We start from the raw sequence: 15010 nt of genomic DNA on the forward strand, positions 1-15010 counted from the left end.
AAAACTCAGGAATGTATTGACCGGGAATTGAACCCGGCCTCCCACGTGGCCGGCTAGATTTCTACCACTGAACCACCAATGATCCACAGATGCTTAATTTTAGACTTACTCATGTACTTTAGTGTACAAAACAAAGCAGGAGAGTCAGGATGCCTTGCCTTGCCATCACCACAACTCCTCGGTTACCAAGCATTGCTAACTCAGTCGGTAAAGCATGAGACTCTTAATCTCAGGGTCGTGGGTTCGAACCCCACATTGGGTGGATGTTTTTTTTCTTTTCCTGTACCATTGTATGTGGAACACTGTCAACTTGCACCACCACAGCGCAAATGGCTGTCCTCACTTTCACAAAATGCACTGCCATATCAGCAAAAACTCAGGACTGCATTGGCCGGGAATCGAACCCAGGCCTCCCGCGTGGCAGGCGAGAATTCTACCTCTGAACCACCAATGCTCCACAGATACTTAATTTTACACTTAGTCGTGTACTTTAGTTTATGAAACAAAGCAGGAGTGTCAGAATGCCTTGCCTTGCCATCACCTCCTTACATTCTCAACCAAGCCTGGCTAGCTCAGTCGGTAGAGCATGAGACTCTTAATCTCAGGTTCGTGGGTTCGAGCCCCACGTTGGGCGGATGTTTTTTCTTTTCCTGTACCATTGTATGTGGAACACTGTATACTTGCACCACCACAGCGCAAATGGCTGTCCTCACTTTCACAAAATATACTGCCATATCAGCAAAAACTCAGGACTGCATTGGCCGGGAATCGATTCCGGGCCTCACGTGTGGCAGGCGAGAATTCTACTACTGAACCACCAATGCTCCACAGATGCCTAATTTTACACTTACTCATGTACTTTAGTGTATAAAACAAAGCAGGAGTGTCAGGATGCCTTGCCTTGCCTTCACCTCCAAGCCTACGTAACCAAGATCGACTAGCACAGTCGCTAGAGCATAAGACTATTAATCTTAGGGTCATGTATTTGAGCTCCATGTTGGGCAGTTGTTTTTTTCTCTTCCTGTACCATTGTATGTGGAACAGTGTATACTTGCATCACCACAGCGCAAATGGCTGTCCTCACTTTCACAAAATGCACTGCCCTATCAGCAAAAACTCAGGAATGTATTGACCGGGAATTGAACCCGGCCTCCCACGTGGCCGGCTAGATTTCTACCACTGAACCACCAATGATCCACAGATGCTTAATTTTAGACTTACTCATGTACTTTAGTGTACAAAACAAAGCAGGAGAGTCAGGATGCCTTGCCTTGCCATCACCACAACTCCTCGGTTATCAAGCATTGCTAACTCAGTTGGTAAAGCATGAGGCTTTTAATCTCAGGGTCGTGGGTTCGAGCCCCACATTGGGCGGATGTTTTTTTTCTTTTCCTGTACCATTGTATGTGGAACACTGTCAACTTGCACCACCACAGCGCAAATGGCTGTCCTCACTTTCACAAAATGCACTGCCATATCAGCAAAAACTCAGGACTGCATTGGCCGGGAATCGAACCCGGGCCTCCCGCGTGGCAGGCGAGAATTCTACCACTGAACCACCAATGCTCCACAGACACTTAATTTTACACTTACTCGTGTACTTTAGTGTATGAAACAAAGCAGGAGTGTCAGGATGCCTTGCCTTGCCATCACCTCCATACATTCTCAACCAAGCCTGGCTAGCTCAGTCGGTAGAGCATGAGACTCTTAATCTCAGGGTCGTGGGTTCGAGCCCCACGTTGGGCGGATGTTTTTTCTTTTCCTGTACCATTGTATGTGGAACACTGTATACTTGCACCACAACAGCGCAAATGGCTGTCCTCACTTTCACAAAATACACTGCCATATCAGGAAAAACTCAAGACTGCATTGGCCGGGAATCGATTCCGGGCCTCACGTGTGGCAGGCGAGAATTCTACCACTGAACCACCAATGCTCCACAGATGCCTTATTTTACACTTACTCATGTACTTTAGTGTATAAAACAAAGCAGGAGTGTCAGGATGCCTTGCCTTGCCATCACCTCCAAGCCTACGTAACCAAGCCCGACTAGCACAGTCGCTAGAGCATAAGACTATTAATCTTAGGGTCATGTATTTGAGCTCCATGTTGGGCAGTTGTTTTTTTCTCTTCCTGTACCATTGTATGTGGAACAGTGTATACTTGCATCACCACAGCGCAAATGGCTGTCCTCACTTTCACAAAATGCACTGCCCTATCAGCAAAAACTCAGGAATGTATTGACCGGGACTTGAACCCGGCCTCCCACGTGGCCGGCTAGATTTCTACCACTGAACCACCAATGATCCACATATGCTTAATTTTAGACTTACTCATGTACTTTAGTGTACAAAACAAAGCAGTAGAGTCAGGATGCCTTGCCTTGCCATCACCACAACTCCTCGGTTACCAAGCATTGCTAACTCAGTCGGTAAAGCATAAGACTCTTAATCTCAGGGTCGTAGGTTCGAGCCCCACATTGGGCGGATGTTTTTTTTCTTTTCCTGTACCATTGTATGTGGAACACTGTCAACTTGCACCACCACAGCGCAAATGGCTGTCCTCACTTTCACAAAATGCACTGCCATATCAGCAAAAACTCAGGACTGCATTGGCCGGGAATCGAACCCAGGCCTCACGCGTGGCAGGGGAGAATTCTACCACTGAACCACCAATGCTCCACAGATACTTAATTTTACACTTACTCGTGTACTTTAGTTTATGAAACAAAGCAGGAGTGTCAGGATGCCTTGCCTTGCCATCACCACAACTCCTCGGTTACCAAGCATTGCTAACTCAGTCGGTAAAGCATAAGACTCTTAATCTCAGGGTCGTGGGTTCGAGCCCCACATTGGGCGGATGTTTTTTTTCTTTTCCTGTACCATTGTATGTGGAACACTGTCAACTTGCACCACCACAGCGCAAATGGCTGTCCTCACTTTCACAAAATACACTGCCATTTCAGCAAAAACTCAGGACTGCATTGGCCGGGAATCGATTCCGGGCCTCACGCGTGGCAGGCGAGAATTCTACCACTGAACCACCAATGCTCCACAGGTACTTTACTTTACACTTACTCGTGTACTTTAGTGTATGAAACAAAGCAGGAGTGTCAGGATGCCTTGCCTTGCCTTGCCATCACCTCCATACATTCTCAACCAAGCCTGCCTAGCTCAGTCGGTAGAGCATGAGACTCTTAATCTCAGGGTCGTGGGTTCGAGCCCCACGTTGGGCGGATGTTTTTTCTTTTCCTGTACCATTGTATGTGGAACACTGTATACTTGCACCACAACAGCGCAAATGGCTGTCCTCACTTTCACAAAATACACTGCCATATCAGGAAAAACTCAAGACTGCATTGGCCGGGAATCGATTCCGGGCCTCACGCGTGGCAGGCGAGAATTCTACCACTGAACCACCAATGCTCCACAGATGCCTTATTTTACACTTACTCATGTACTTTAGTGTATAAAACAAAGCTGGAGTGTCAGGATGCCTTGCCTTGCCATCACCTCCAAGCCTTCGTAACCAAGCCCGACTAGCACAGTCGCTAGAGCATAAGACTATTAATCTTAGGGTCATGTATTTGAGCTCCATGTTGGGCAGTTGTTTTTTTCTCTTCCTGTACCATTGTATGTGGAACAGTGTATACTTGCCTCACCAAAGCGCAAATGGCTGTCCTCACTTTCACAAAATGCACTGCCCTATCAGCAAAAACTCAGGAATGTATTGACCGGGAATTGAACCCGGCCTCCCACGTGGCCGGCTAGATTTCTACCACTGAACCACCAATGATCCACAGATGCTTAATTTTAGACTTACTCATGTACTTTAGTGTACAAAACAAAGCAGGAGAGTCAGGATGCCTTGCCATCACCACAACGCCTCGGTTACCAAGCATTGCTAACTCAGTCGGTAAAGCATGAGACTCTTAATCTCAGGGTCGTGGGTTCGAGCCCCACATTGGGCGGATGTTTTTTTTTCTTTTCCTGTACCATTGTATGTGGAACACTGTCAACTTGCACCACCACAGCGCAAATGGCTGTCCTCACTTTCACAAAATGCACTGCCATATCAGCAAAAACTCAGGACTGCATTGGCCGGGAATCGAACCTGGGCCTCCCGCGTGGCAGGCGAGAATTCTACCACTGAACCACCAATGCTCCACAGATACTTAATTTTACACTTACTCGTGTACTTTAGTGTATGAAACAAAGCAGGAGTGTCAGGATGCCTTGGCTTGCCATCACCTCCATACATTCTCAACCAAGACTGGCTAGCTCAGTCGGTAGAGCATGAGACTCTTAACCTCAGGGTCGTGGGTTCGAGCCCCACGTTGGGCGGATGTTTTTTCTTTTCCTGTACCATTGTATGTGGAACACTGTATACTTGCACCACAACAGCGCAAATGGCTGTCCTCACTTTCACAAAATACACTGCCATATCAGGAAAAACTCAAGACTGCATTGGCCGGGAATCGATTCCGGGCCTCACGCGTGGCAGGCGAGAATTCTACCACTGAACCACCAATGCTCCACAGATGCCTAATTTTACACTTACTCATGTACTTTAGTGTATAAAACAAAGCAGGAGTGTCAGGATGCCTTGCCTTGCCTTCACCTCCAAGCCTACGTAACCAAGATCGACTAGCACAGTCGCTAGAGCATAAGACTATTAATCTTAGGGTCATGTATTTGAGCTCCATGTTGGGCAGTTGTTTTTTTCTCTTCCTGTACCATTGTATGTGGAACAGTGTATACTTGCATCACCACAGCGCAAATGGCTGTCCTCACTTTCACAAAATGCACTGCCCTATCAGCAAAAACTCAGGAATGTATTGACCGGGAATTGAACCCGGCCTCCCACGTGGCCGGCTAGATTTCTACCACTGAACCACCAATGATCCACAGATGCTTAATTTTAGACTTACTCATGTACTTTAGTGTACAAAACAAAGCAGGAGAGTCAGGATGCCTTGCCTTGCCATCACCACAACTCCTCGGTTATCAAGCATTGCTAACTCAGTTGGTAAAGCATGAGGCTTTTAATCTCAGGGTCGTGGGTTCGAGCCCCACATTGGGCGGATGTTTTTTTTCTTTTCCTGTACCATTGTATGTGGAACACTGTCAACTTGCACCACCACAGCGCAAATGGCTGTCCTCACTTTCACAAAATGCACTGCCATATCAGCAAAAACTCAGGACTGCATTGGCCGGGAATCGAACCCGGGCCTCCCGCGTGGCAGGCGAGAATTCTACCACTGAACCACCAATGCTCCACAGACACTTAATTTTACACTTACTCGTGTACTTTAGTGTATGAAACAAAGCAGGAGTGTCAGGATGCCTTGCCTTGCCATCACCTCCATACATTCTCAACCAAGCCTGGCTAGCTCAGTCGGTAGAGCATGAGACTCTTAATCTCAGGGTCGTGGGTTCGAGCCCCACGTTGGGCGGATGTTTTTTCTTTTCCTGTACCATTGTATGTGGAACACTGTATACTTGCACCACAACAGCGCAAATGGCTGTCCTCACTTTCACAAAATACACTGCCATATCAGGAAAAACTCAAGACTGCATTGGCCGGGAATCGATTCCGGGCCTCACGTGTGGCAGGCGAGAATTCTACCACTGAACCACCAATGCTCCACAGATGCCTTATTTTACACTTACTCATGTACTTTAGTGTATAAAACAAAGCAGGAGTGTCAGGATGCCTTGCCTTGCCATCACCTCCAAGCCTACGTAACCAAGCCCGACTAGCACAGTCGCTAGAGCATAAGACTATTAATCTTAGGGTCATGTATTTGAGCTCCATGTTGGGCAGTTGTTTTTTTCTCTTCCTGTACCATTGTATGTGGAACAGTGTATACTTGCATCACCACAGCGCAAATGGCTGTCCTCACTTTCACAAAATGCACTGCCCTATCAGCAAAAACTCAGGAATGTATTGACCGGGACTTGAACCCGGCCTCCCACGTGGCCAGCTAGATTTCTACCACTGAACCACCAATGATCCACATATGCTTAATTTTAGACTTACTCATGTACTTTAGTGTACAAAACAAAGCAGTAGAGTCAGGATGCCTTGCCTTGCCATCACCACAACTCCTCGGTTACCAAGCATTGCTAACTCAGTCGGTAAAGCATAAGACTCTTAATCTCAGGGTCGTAGGTTCGAGCCCCACATTGGGCGGATGTTTTTTTTCTTTTCCTGTACCATTGTATGTGGAACACTGTCAACTTGCACCACCACAGCGCAAATGGCTGTCCTCACTTTCACAAAATGCACTGCCATATCAGCAAAAACTCAGGACTGCATTGGCCGGGAATCGAACCCAGGCCTCACGCGTGGCAGGGGAGAATTCTACCACTGAACCACCAATGCTCCACAGATACTTAATTTTACACTTACTCGTGTACTTTAGTTTATGAAACAAAGCAGGAGTGTCAGGATGCCTTGCCTTGCCATCACCACAACTCCTCGGTTACCAAGCATTGCTAACTCAGTCGGTAAAGCATAAGACTCTTAATCTCAGGGTCGTGGGTTCGAGCCCCACATTGGGCGGATGTTTTTTTTCTTTTCCTGTACCATTGTATGTGGAACACTGTCAACTTGCACCACCACAGCGCAAATGGCTGTCCTCACTTTCACAAAATACACTGCCATTTCAGCAAAAACTCAGGACTGCATTGGCCGGGAATCGATTCCGGGCCTCACGCGTGGCAGGCGAGAATTCTACCACTGAACCACCAATGCTCCACAGGTACTTTACTTTACACTTACTCGTGTACTTTAGTGTATGAAACAAAGCAGGAGTGTCAGGATGCCTTGCCTTGCCATCACCTCCATACATTCACAACCAAGCCTGGCTAGCTTAGTCGGTAGAGCATGAGACTCTTAATCTCAGGGTCGTGGGTTCGAGCCCCACGTTGGGCGGATGTTTTTTCTTTTCCTGTACCATTGTATGTGGAACACTGTATACTTGCACCACCACAGCGCAAATGGCTGTCCTCACTTTCACAAAATACACTGCCATATCAGCAAAAACTCAGGACTGCATTGGCCGGGAATCGATTCCGGGCCTCACGCGTGGCAGGCAAGAATTCTACCACTGAACCACCAATGCTCCACAGATGCCTAATTTTACACTTACTCATGTACTTTAGTGTATAAAACAAAGCAGGAGTGTCAGGATGCCTTGCCTTGCCATCTCCTCCAAGCCTACGTAACCATGCCCGACTAGCACAGTCGCTAGAGCATAAGACTATTAATCTTAGGGTCATGTATTTGAGCTCCATGTTGGGCAGTTGTTTTTTTCTCTTCCTGTACCATTGTATGTGGAACAGTGTATACTTGCATCACCACAGCGCAAATGGCTGTCCTCACTTTCACAAAATGCACTGCCCTATCAGCAAAAACTCAGGAATGTATTGACCGGGAATTGAACCCGGCCTCCCACGTGGCCGGCTAGATTTCTACCACTGAACCACCAATGATCCACAGATGCTTATTTTTAAACTTACTCATGTACTTTAGTGTACAAAACAAAGCAGGAGAGTCAGGATGCCTTCCCTTTCCATCACCACAACTCCTCGGTTACCAAGCATTGCTAACTCAGTCGGTAAAGCATGAGACTCTTAATCTCAGGGTCGTGGGTTCGAGCCCCACATTGGGCGGATGTTTTTTTTCTTTTCCTGTACCATTGTATGTGGAACACTGTCAACTTGCACCACCACAGCGCAAATGGCTGTCCTCACTTTCACAAAATGCACTGCCATATCAGCAAAAACTCAGGACTGCATTGGCCGGGTATCGAACCCGGGCCTCCCGCGTGGCAGGCGAGAATTCTACCACTGAACCACCAATGCTCCACAGATACTTGATTTTACACTTACTCGTGTACTTTAGTGTATGAAACAAAGCAGAAGTGTCAGGATGCCTTGCCTTGCCATCACCTCCATACATTCTCAACCAAGCCTGGCTAGCTCAGTCGGTAGAGCATGAGACTCTTAATCTCAGAGTCGTGGGTTCGAGCCCGACGTTGGGCGGATGTTTTTTCTTTTCCTGTACCATTGTATGTGGAACACTGTATACTTGCACCACCACAGCGCAAATGGCTGTCCTCACTTTCACAAAATACACTGCCATATCAGCAAAAACTCAGGACTGCATTGGCCGGGAATCGATTCCGGGCCTCACGCGTGGCAGGTGAGAATTCTACCACTGAACCACCAATGCTCCACAGATGCCTAATTTTACACTTACTCATGTACTTTAGTGTATAAAAAAAAGCAGGAGTGTCAGGATGCCTTGCCTTGCCATCACCTCCAAGCCTACGTAACCAAGCCCGACTAGCACAGTCGCTAGAGCATAAGACTATTAATCTTAGGGTCATGTATTTGAGCTCCATGTTGGGCAGTTGTTTTTTTCTCTTCCTGTACCATTGTATGTGGAACAGTGTATACTTGCATCACCACAGCGCAAATGGCTGTCCTCACTTTCACAAAATGCACTGCCCTATCAGCAAAAACTCAGGAATGTATTGACCGGGAATTGAACCCGGCCTCCCACGTGGCCAGCTAGATTTCTACCACTGAACCACCAATGATCCACAGATGCTTAATTTTAGACTTACTCATGTACTTTAGTGTACAAAACAAAGCAGGAGAGTCAGGATGCCTTCCCTTTCCATCACCACAACTCCTTGGTTACCAAGCATTGCTAACTCAGTCGGTAAAGCATGAGACTCTTAATCTCAGGGTCGTGGGTTCGAGCCCCACATTGGGTGGATGTTTTTTTTCTTTTCCTGTACCATTGTATGTGGAACACTGTCAACTTGCACCACCACAGCGCAAATGGCTGTCCTCATTTTCACAAAATGCACTGCCATATCAGCAAAAACTCAGGACTGCATTGGCCAGGAATCGAACCCGGGCCTCCCGCGTGGCAGGCCAGAATTCTACCACTGAACCACCAATGCTCCACAGATACTTAATTTTACACTTACTCGTGTACTTTAGTGTATGAAACAAAGCAGGAGTGTCAGGATGCCTTGCCTTGCCATCACCTCCATATATGCTCAACCAAGCCTGGCTAGCTCAGTCGGTAAAGCATGAGACTCTTAATCTCAGGGTCGTGGGTTCGATCCCCACATTGGGCGGATGTTTTTTTTCTTTTCCTGTACCATTGTATGTGGAACACTGTCAACTTGCACCACCACAGCGCAAATGGCTGTCCTCACTTTCACAAAATGCACTGCCATATCAGCAAAAACACAGGACTGCATTGGCCGGGAATCGAACCCGGGCCTCCCGCGTGGCAGGCGAGAATTCTACCACTGAACCACCAATGCTCCACAGATACTTAATTTTACACTTACTCGTGTACTTTAGTGTATGAAACAAAGCAGGAGTGTCAGGATGCCTTGCCTTGCCATCACCTCCATACATTCTCAACCAATCCTGGCTAGCTCAGTCGGTAGAGCATGAGACTCTTAATCTCAGGGTCGTGGGTTCGAGCCCCACATTGGGCGGATGTTTTTTTTCTTTTCCTGTACCATTGTATGTGGAACACTGTATACTTGCACCACCACAGCGCAAATGGCTGTCCTCACTTTCACAAAATACACTGCCATATCAGCAAAAACTCAGGACTGCATTGGCCGGGAATCAATTCCGGGCCTCACGCGTGGCAGGCGAGAATTCTACCACTGAACCACTAATGCTCCACAGATGCCTAATTTTACACTTACTCATGTACTTTAGTGTATAAAACAAAGCAGGAGTATCAGGATGCCTTGCCTTGCCATCACCTCCAAGCCAACGTAACCAAGCCCGACTAGCACAGTCGCTAGAGCATAAGACTATTAATCTTAGGGTCATGTATTTGAGCTCCATGTTGGGCAGTTGTTTTTTTCTCTTCCTGTACCATTGTATGTGGAACAGTGTATACTTGCATCACCACAGCGCAAATGGCTGTCCTCACTTTCACAAAATGCACTGCCCTATCAGCAAAAACTCAGGAATGTATTGACCGGGAATTGAACCCGGCCTCCCACGTGGCCGGCTAGATTTCTACCACTGAACCACCAATGATCCACAGATGCTTAATTTTAGACTTACTCATGTACTTTAGTGTACAAAACAAAGCAGGAGAGGCAGGATGCCTTGCCTTGCCATCACCACAACTCCTCGGTTACCAAGCATTGCTAACTCAGTCGGTAAAGCATGAGACTCTTAATCTCGGGTCGTGGGTTCGAGCCCCACATTGGGCGGATGTTTTTTTTTCTTTTCCTGTACCATTGTATGTGGAACACTGTCAACTTTCCCCACCACAGCACAAATGGCTGTCCTCACTTTCACAAAATGCACTGCCATATCAGCAAAAACTCAGAACTGCATTGGCCGGGAATCGAACCCGGGCCTCCCGTGTGGCAGGCGAGAATTCTACCACTGAACCACCAATGCTCCACAGATACTTAATTTTACACTTACTCGTGTACTTTAGTGTATGAAACAAAGCAGGAGTGTCAGGATGCCTTGCCTTGCCATCACCTCCATACATTCTCAACCAATCCTGGCTAGCTCAGTCGGTAGAGCATGAGACTCTTAATCTCAGGGTCGTGGGTTCGAGCCCCATGTTAGGCGGATGTTTTTTCTTTTCCTGTACCATTGTATGTGGAACACTGTATACTTGCACCACCACAGCGCAAATGGCTGTCCTCACTTTCACAAAATACACTGCCATATCAGCAAAAACTCAGGACTGCATTGGCCGGGAATCAATTCCGGGCCTCACGCGTGGCAGGCGAGAATTCTACCACTGAACCACTAATGCTCCACAGATGCCTAATTTTACACTTACTCATGTACTTTAGTGTATAAAACAAAGCAGGAGTATCAGGATGCCTTGCCTTGCCATCACCTCCAAGCCAACGTAACCAAGCCCGACTAGCACAGTCGCTAGAGCATAAGACTATTAATCTTAGGGTCATGTATTTGAGCTCCATGTTGGGCAGTTGTTTTTTTCTCTTCCTGTACCATTGTATGTGGAACAGTGTATACTTGCATCACCACAGCGCAAATGGCTGTCCTCACTTTCACAAAATGCACTGCCCTATCAGCAAAAACTCAGGAATGTATTGACCGGGAATTGAACCCGGCCTCCCACGTGGCCGGCTAGATTTCTACCACTGAACCACCAATGATCCACAGATGCTTAATTTTAGACTTACTCATGTACTTTAGTGTACAAAACAAAGCAGGAGAGGCAGGATGCCTTGCCTTGCCATCACCTCCACACATTCACAACCAAGCCTGGCTAGCTCAGTCGGTAGAGCATGAGACTCTTAATCTCACGGTCGTGGGTTCGAGCCCAACGTTGGGCGGATGTTTTTTCTTTTCCTGTACCATTGTATGTGGAACACTGTATACTTGCACCACCACAGTGCAAATGGCTGTCCTCACTTTCACAAAATACACTGCCATATCAGCAAAAACTCAGGACTGCATTGGCCGGGAATCGATTCCAGGCCTCACGCGTGGCAGGCGATAATTCTACCACTGAACCACCAATGCTCCACAGATGCCTAATTTTCCACTTACTCATGTACTTTAGTGTATAAAACAAAGCCGGAGTGTCAGGATGCCTTGCCTTGCCATCTCCTCCAAGCCTACGTAACCATGCCCGACTAGCACAGTCGCTAGAGCATAAGACTATTAATCTTAGGGTCATGTATTTGAGCTCCATGTTGGGCAGTTGTTTTTTTCTCTTCCTGTACCATTGTATGTGGAACAGTGTATACTTGCATCACCACAGCGCAAATGGCTGTCCTCACTTTCACAAAATGCACTGCCCTATCAGCAAAAACTCAGGAATGTATTGACCGGGAATTGAACCCGGCCTCCCACGTGGCCGGCTAGATTTCTACCACTGAACCACCAATGATCCACAGATGCTTATTTTTAAACTTACTCATGTACTTTAGTGTACAAAACAAAGCAGGAGAGTCAGGATGCCTTCCCTTTCCATCACCACAATTCCTCGGTTACCAAGCATTGCTAACTCAGTCGGTAAAGCATGAGACTCTTAATCTCAGGGTCGTGGGTTCGAGCCCCACATTGGGCGGATGTTTTTTTTCTTTTCCTGTACCATTGTATGTGGAACACTGTCAACTTGCACCACCACAGCGCAAATGGCTGTCCTCACTTTCACAAAATGCACTGCCATATCAGCAAAAACTCAGGACTGCATTGGCCGAGTATCGAACCCGGGCCTCCTGCGTGGCAGGCGAGAATTCTACCACTGAACCACCAATGCTCCACAGATACTTAATTTTACACTTACTCGTGTACTTTAGTGTATGAAACAAAGCAGGAGTGTCAGGATGCCTTGCCTTGCCATCACCTCCATACATTCTCAACCAAGCCTGGCTAGCTCAGTCGGTAGAGCATGAGACTCTTAATCTCAGGGTCGTGGGTTCGAGACCCACGTTGGGCGGATGTTTTTTCTTTTCCTGTACCATTGTATGTGGAACACTGTATACTTGCACCACAACAGCGCAAATGGCTGTCCTCACTTTCACAAAATACACTGCCATATCAGCAAAAACTCAGGACTGCATTGGCCTGGAATCGATTCCGGGCCTCACGCGTGGCAGGTGAGAATTCTACCACTGAACCACCAATGCTCCACAGATGCCTAATTTTACACTTACTCATGTACTTTAGTGTATAAAAAAAAAGCAGGAGTGTCAGGATGCCTTGCCTTGCCATCACCTCCAAGCCTACGTAACCAAGCCCGACTAGCACAGTCGCTAGAGCATAAGACTATTAATCTTAGGGTCATGTATTTGAGCTCCATGTTGGGCAGTTGTTTTTTTCTCTTCCTGTACCATTGTATGTGGAACAGTGTATACTTGCATCACCACAGCGCAAATGGCTGTCCTCACTTTCACAAAATGCACTGCCCTATCAGCAAAAACTCAGGAATGTATTGACCGGGAATTGAACCCGGCCTCCCACGTGGCCAGCTAGATTTCTACCACTGAACCACCAATGATCCACAGATGCTTAATTTTAGACTTACTCATGTACTTTAGTGTACAAAACAAAGCAGGAGAGTCAGGATGCCTTCCCTTTCCATCACCACAACTCCTTGGTTACCAAGCATTGCTAACTCAGTCGGTAAAGCATGAGACTCTTGATCTCAGGGTCGTGGGTTCGAGCCCCACATTGGGTGGATGTTTTTTTTCTTTTCCTGTACCATTGTATGTGGAACACTGTCAACTTGCACCACCACAGCGCAAATGGCTGTCCTCACTTTCACAAAATGCACTGCCATATCAGCAAAAACTCAGGACTGCATTGGCCAGGAATCGAACCCGGGCCTCCCGCGTGGCAGGCCAGAATTCTACCACTGAACCACCAATGCTCCACAGACACTTAATTTTACACTTACTCGTGTACTTTAGTGTATGAAACAAAGCAGGAGTGTCAGGATGCCTTGCCTTGCCATCACCTCCATATATGCTCAACCAAGCCTGGCTAGCTCAGTCGGTAAAGCATGAGACTCTTAATCTCAGGGTCGTGGGTTCGAGCCCCATGTTGGCCGGATGTTTTTTCTTTTCCTGTACCATTGTATGTGGAACACTGTATACTTGCACCACAACATCGCAAATGGCTGTCCTCACTTTCACAAAATACACTGCCATATCAGCAAAAACTCAAGACTGCATTGGCCAGGAATTGATTCCGGGCCTCACGCGTGGCAGGCGAGAATTCTACCACTGAACCACCAATGCTCCACAGATGCCTTATTTTACACTTACTCATGTACTTTAGTGTATAAAACAAAGCAGGAGTGTCAGGATGCCTTGCCTTGCCATCACCTCCATACATTCTCAACCAAGCCTGGCTAGCTCAGTCGGTAGAGCATGAGACTCTTAATCTCAGGGTCGTGGGTTCGAGCCCCACGTTGGGCGGATGTTTTTTCTTTTCCTGTACCATTGTATGTGGAACACTGTATACTTGCACCACCACAGCGCAAATGGCTGTCCTCACTTTCTCAAAATACACTGCCCTATCAGCAAAAACTCAAGACTGCATTGGCCGGGAATCGATTCCGGGCCTCACACGTGGCAGGCGAGAATTCTACCACTGAACCACCAATGATCCACAGATGCTTAATTTTAAACTTACTCATGTACTTTAGTGTACAAAACAAAGCAGGAGAGTCAGGATGCCTTCCCTTTCCATCACCACAACTCCTCGGTTACCAAGCATTGCTAACTCAGTCGGTAAAGCATGAGACTCTTAATCTCGGGGTCGTGGGTTCGAGCCCCACATTGGGCGGATGTTTTTTTTCTTTTCCTGTACCATTGTATGTGGAACACTGTCAACTTGCACCACCACAGCGCAAATGGCTGTCCTCACTTTCACAAAATGCACTGCAATATCAGCAAAAACTCAGGACTGCATTGGCCGGGAATCAAACCCGTGCCTCCCGCGTGGCAAGCGAGAATTCTACCACTGAACCACCAATGCTCCACAGATACTTAATTTTACACTTACTCGTGTACTTTAGTGTATGAAACAAAGCAGGAGTGTCAGGATGCCTTGCCTTGCCATCACCTCCATACATTCTCAACCTAGCCTGGCTAGCTCAGTCGGTAGAGCATGAGACTCTTAATCTCAGGGTCGTGGGTTCGAGTCCCACGTTGGGCATATGTTTTTCTTTTCCTGTACCATTGTATGTGGAACACTGTATACTTGCACCACCACAGCGCAAATGGCTGTCCTCACTTTCACAAAATACACTGCCATATCAGCAAAAACTCAGGACTGCATTGGCCGGGAATTGATTTCGGGCCTCATGCGTGGCAGGCGAGAATTCTACCACCGAACCACCAATGCTCCACAGATGCCTAATTTTACACTTACTCATGTACTTTAGTGTATAAAACAAAGCAGGAGTGTCAGGATGCCTTGCCTTGCCATCACCTCCAAGC

The 15010-nt window shown here is 47.1% G+C and overlaps 22 non-coding genes across 22 annotated transcripts; 12 read left to right on the plus strand and 10 right to left on the minus strand.

Moving 5' to 3' along the window:
- Positions 1–383: 383 nt before the first annotated feature.
- Positions 384–454, minus strand: TRNAG-GCC (transfer RNA glycine (anticodon GCC)). The gene has a single exon. It is a non-coding gene; the product is annotated as a tRNA-Gly (tRNA).
- Positions 455–561: 107 nt separating this feature from the next.
- TRNAK-CUU (transfer RNA lysine (anticodon CUU)) lies at positions 562–634 on the plus strand. Its single transcript has one exon. It is a non-coding gene; the product is annotated as a tRNA-Lys (tRNA).
- An 861-nt stretch (positions 635–1495) lies between these two features.
- On the minus strand, positions 1496–1566 carry TRNAG-GCC (transfer RNA glycine (anticodon GCC)). Its single transcript has one exon. It is a non-coding gene; the product is annotated as a tRNA-Gly (tRNA).
- A 107-nt stretch (positions 1567–1673) lies between these two features.
- TRNAK-CUU (transfer RNA lysine (anticodon CUU)) lies at positions 1674–1746 on the plus strand. Its single transcript has one exon. It is a non-coding gene; the product is annotated as a tRNA-Lys (tRNA).
- Positions 1747–3162: 1416 nt separating this feature from the next.
- On the plus strand, positions 3163–3235 carry TRNAK-CUU (transfer RNA lysine (anticodon CUU)). The gene has a single exon. It is a non-coding gene; the product is annotated as a tRNA-Lys (tRNA).
- An 857-nt stretch (positions 3236–4092) lies between these two features.
- On the minus strand, positions 4093–4163 carry TRNAG-GCC (transfer RNA glycine (anticodon GCC)). The gene has a single exon. It is a non-coding gene; the product is annotated as a tRNA-Gly (tRNA).
- A 1041-nt stretch (positions 4164–5204) lies between these two features.
- On the minus strand, positions 5205–5275 carry TRNAG-GCC (transfer RNA glycine (anticodon GCC)). Its single transcript has one exon. It is a non-coding gene; the product is annotated as a tRNA-Gly (tRNA).
- A 107-nt stretch (positions 5276–5382) lies between these two features.
- Positions 5383–5455, plus strand: TRNAK-CUU (transfer RNA lysine (anticodon CUU)). The gene has a single exon. It is a non-coding gene; the product is annotated as a tRNA-Lys (tRNA).
- Positions 5456–6866: 1411 nt separating this feature from the next.
- TRNAK-CUU (transfer RNA lysine (anticodon CUU)) lies at positions 6867–6939 on the plus strand. The gene has a single exon. It is a non-coding gene; the product is annotated as a tRNA-Lys (tRNA).
- Positions 6940–7800: 861 nt separating this feature from the next.
- On the minus strand, positions 7801–7871 carry TRNAG-GCC (transfer RNA glycine (anticodon GCC)). Its single transcript has one exon. It is a non-coding gene; the product is annotated as a tRNA-Gly (tRNA).
- Positions 7872–8912: 1041 nt separating this feature from the next.
- TRNAG-GCC (transfer RNA glycine (anticodon GCC)) lies at positions 8913–8983 on the minus strand. Its single transcript has one exon. It is a non-coding gene; the product is annotated as a tRNA-Gly (tRNA).
- A 107-nt stretch (positions 8984–9090) lies between these two features.
- TRNAK-CUU (transfer RNA lysine (anticodon CUU)) lies at positions 9091–9163 on the plus strand. Its single transcript has one exon. It is a non-coding gene; the product is annotated as a tRNA-Lys (tRNA).
- Positions 9164–9284: 121 nt separating this feature from the next.
- TRNAG-GCC (transfer RNA glycine (anticodon GCC)) lies at positions 9285–9355 on the minus strand. Its single transcript has one exon. It is a non-coding gene; the product is annotated as a tRNA-Gly (tRNA).
- Positions 9356–9462: 107 nt separating this feature from the next.
- On the plus strand, positions 9463–9535 carry TRNAK-CUU (transfer RNA lysine (anticodon CUU)). Its single transcript has one exon. It is a non-coding gene; the product is annotated as a tRNA-Lys (tRNA).
- Positions 9536–10398: 863 nt separating this feature from the next.
- On the minus strand, positions 10399–10469 carry TRNAG-GCC (transfer RNA glycine (anticodon GCC)). The gene has a single exon. It is a non-coding gene; the product is annotated as a tRNA-Gly (tRNA).
- A 107-nt stretch (positions 10470–10576) lies between these two features.
- On the plus strand, positions 10577–10649 carry TRNAK-CUU (transfer RNA lysine (anticodon CUU)). The gene has a single exon. It is a non-coding gene; the product is annotated as a tRNA-Lys (tRNA).
- A 667-nt stretch (positions 10650–11316) lies between these two features.
- On the plus strand, positions 11317–11389 carry TRNAK-CUU (transfer RNA lysine (anticodon CUU)). The gene has a single exon. It is a non-coding gene; the product is annotated as a tRNA-Lys (tRNA).
- Positions 11390–12428: 1039 nt separating this feature from the next.
- Positions 12429–12501, plus strand: TRNAK-CUU (transfer RNA lysine (anticodon CUU)). Its single transcript has one exon. It is a non-coding gene; the product is annotated as a tRNA-Lys (tRNA).
- Positions 12502–13363: 862 nt separating this feature from the next.
- On the minus strand, positions 13364–13434 carry TRNAG-GCC (transfer RNA glycine (anticodon GCC)). The gene has a single exon. It is a non-coding gene; the product is annotated as a tRNA-Gly (tRNA).
- A 477-nt stretch (positions 13435–13911) lies between these two features.
- On the plus strand, positions 13912–13984 carry TRNAK-CUU (transfer RNA lysine (anticodon CUU)). Its single transcript has one exon. It is a non-coding gene; the product is annotated as a tRNA-Lys (tRNA).
- A 491-nt stretch (positions 13985–14475) lies between these two features.
- TRNAG-GCC (transfer RNA glycine (anticodon GCC)) lies at positions 14476–14546 on the minus strand. The gene has a single exon. It is a non-coding gene; the product is annotated as a tRNA-Gly (tRNA).
- A 107-nt stretch (positions 14547–14653) lies between these two features.
- Positions 14654–14726, plus strand: TRNAK-CUU (transfer RNA lysine (anticodon CUU)). Its single transcript has one exon. It is a non-coding gene; the product is annotated as a tRNA-Lys (tRNA).
- The last annotated feature ends 284 nt before the right edge of the window (positions 14727–15010 follow it).

The sequence above is a fragment of the Pseudophryne corroboree genome, chromosome 3 (genome assembly GCF_028390025.1).
Source record: "Pseudophryne corroboree isolate aPseCor3 chromosome 3, aPseCor3.hap2, whole genome shotgun sequence".
Taxonomy (NCBI): Eukaryota; Metazoa; Chordata; class Amphibia; order Anura; family Myobatrachidae; genus Pseudophryne; species Pseudophryne corroboree.